We start from the raw sequence: 2,500 nt of genomic DNA on the forward strand, positions 1-2,500 counted from the left end.
CCGTACGTTCTTCTCCGGTTTTAGCCCGTATATATCAAAAGTTTAATTGAATTTTCGACCGTGGTCCTGGTCGACGAGAAAGATAGAGATTAGGATCGTTTTCCTTCCCTTTTCCTTCCTTCCTTCCTTCCTTCCTTCCTTCTCATTCTCCGTAACACAATCATTATCTTTCTTCGTCTCTTGGGATACAGATTGTACGAGTACAAACGATATCTCTCTCTCTCTCTCTCTCTCTCTCTCTCTCTCTCTTTCTCTTCCCTCTTTATCTTACTTATAATTTAAATACATTATTATTTTAGCTGTCGATAGGAGAAAGGAAAGCGTTCCATTCCATTTATTTCCTTTTAAGATTATTTATAAATACATACGTACACAAATACATACATACATATCTATAATTATATATATATATATATATATATATATATATATATATGTATTGTATTACATTAATAAAAATTAGAAACTAATGTTTATAAAAATTTATATATAATATAAAGTATTTATAAGAATAAGAAATGAATGTTTTAAATCTGCGAATTGGTTGGCATCGATCGATAGAATAATTTATTAATAGTTACGACCTTCTTTCTATCGTCCAAGATACTCGAACGGGAATTTGCATAATTGCATGGTATATAAGGTATCCTTCGGTAATGAGGGTCAGATCGAATTTATCTCATTGGCCCTCACCTGTCCCCGGTACGATATGCGGGTCTCGTTGAGGCAACTGACCACCTGTACAGTCTTGGCAATAAAAGATCACGAAAAAATGGTTCTTCGTTACAACAGGGACGATGTTTTTCTTTCTTTCTTTCTTTCTTTCTTTCTTTCTTTCCTTCCTTCTTTTTTCTTTTTCTTTCATTCATCTTCTTTCTTTTCATCCCTTTCTCTCTCTCTCTCTCTCTCTCTCTTTCGTCTTCATTCATTTCTTATTTTTATCTTTTTCAATCTTTTTTTTTTTTCCTATATTCTTTTCTTCCTTTTCTTGTTTTTCCCTTTTATTCGTTCTTTCTTTCTTTCTTCTTCTTCTTCTTCTTCTTTCTTTTTTAATTTCTTGTTTTTTTTTTTTGTTTCGTTTTTGAATTTGTACGATCGTAATAAAATCGTTTGTAGGTTCGATCAAGAAACATCATCTTCCGTGTTGTTTAATATTTTACACGTAGGTGCTTCGTGTCGAGGAGACGACACGTCGGTTATAGTCACGAGACAATGGAAAAGCCATAACTTTCTCCGTTGGTAGTCGTTATATCCCGCAGAGAGAAATGTGGATGTCTCTTGGTGGACGCGCCTAAAAATAAAGAGATTCCTCTTTCGGTGGTCAACGTAGGAGAGGTTTATAATATTAACACATAACGCAAAACGATTCGATTCCGATCCGAACAAATTTTATAAATAACATCGTTGTTATATAAATATTTATTATAAATAAATATATATATATATATCTTTTTTGTTTAAATATTTTTAAATATTATACAAATACAATAACTTTGATATATCTGTTTGTATAAATTAATTTCATTCATTATATCGATAAATATGTACGATCAAAATAGGATAATCAATTTTCTTATATATATTTTCAAAATAATTTTGTCGTTGTTACGAAATTCGTTATCTGTTTTCTTTTCTTTTTTTTTTTTCTTTTTTATTCTTTTTTATTCTTCCACTTTTCAACATCGACAAGCGCGATATTAATAAAAAGATCTCAGAAGAAAATATAATAGAAGAAAGAAGAAAAGATCGATCGATCGATCGTGCTCGATATGCCGATCGAGTCGAGAGCAAAAGAGAAAAGAAAAAAGGTGGAAAAAAAAACAAAGCAAAAATGAAAAAAAAAAAGAAAAATTGGAACGAAATTCAAGGAGGTCTACACCGTTAAATTTTCTAATCAGAAAATTGAATCGTCGTCGGACCTCTTGATACCTCCTCTTCCTCTCTATCATTTCTCATTTCTCGTTTCCTTCCTTCCTTCCTTCCTTCCTTTCTTTCTTTCTTTCTATCTTTATTTTTCGTCCTCTTCCTCTTCTCCTTTTCAGTTCATTTTTCTTATTTTTTTTCTTTTTCTTTTTTCGATCTCGGACTGTACAACCCGCATGACGTCGTTATGACACGCGCGGAGGAGGTCGAGAACGGGTCCCCGGAATGCGCGAGTCTCTTTTCGTCCTCGTCCTCGTCCTCGTCGTTGTTGTCGTCGTTTTCGTCGTCGTTGTCATCATCGTCGTAGTCGTAGTCGTCGTCGTCGTCGTCGTCGTCGTAGTCGTTATGTCGTTGTCGTTGTTCCCGGCTGTTTGGAAAGAGCCAAGGCTACAATGGGGACACATGTCAAAACAATTGGCACGCAGGTGTATCGAATTTACCGAAGAAACGATGAGAGGTGTCAACCAAACGGTACCCAAAAGAAGAAGAATCGTTTATGGTTGCGTCACCGAGGCCATTACTTCGTCATCGATATCATATGAATTTGTTATCTTTTCTTCTCGTTTCTTTTCTTTTC

Source organism: Vespa crabro, chromosome 19 (genome assembly GCF_910589235.1).
Source record: "Vespa crabro chromosome 19, iyVesCrab1.2, whole genome shotgun sequence".
NCBI lineage: Eukaryota > Metazoa > Arthropoda > Insecta > Hymenoptera > Vespidae > Vespa > Vespa crabro.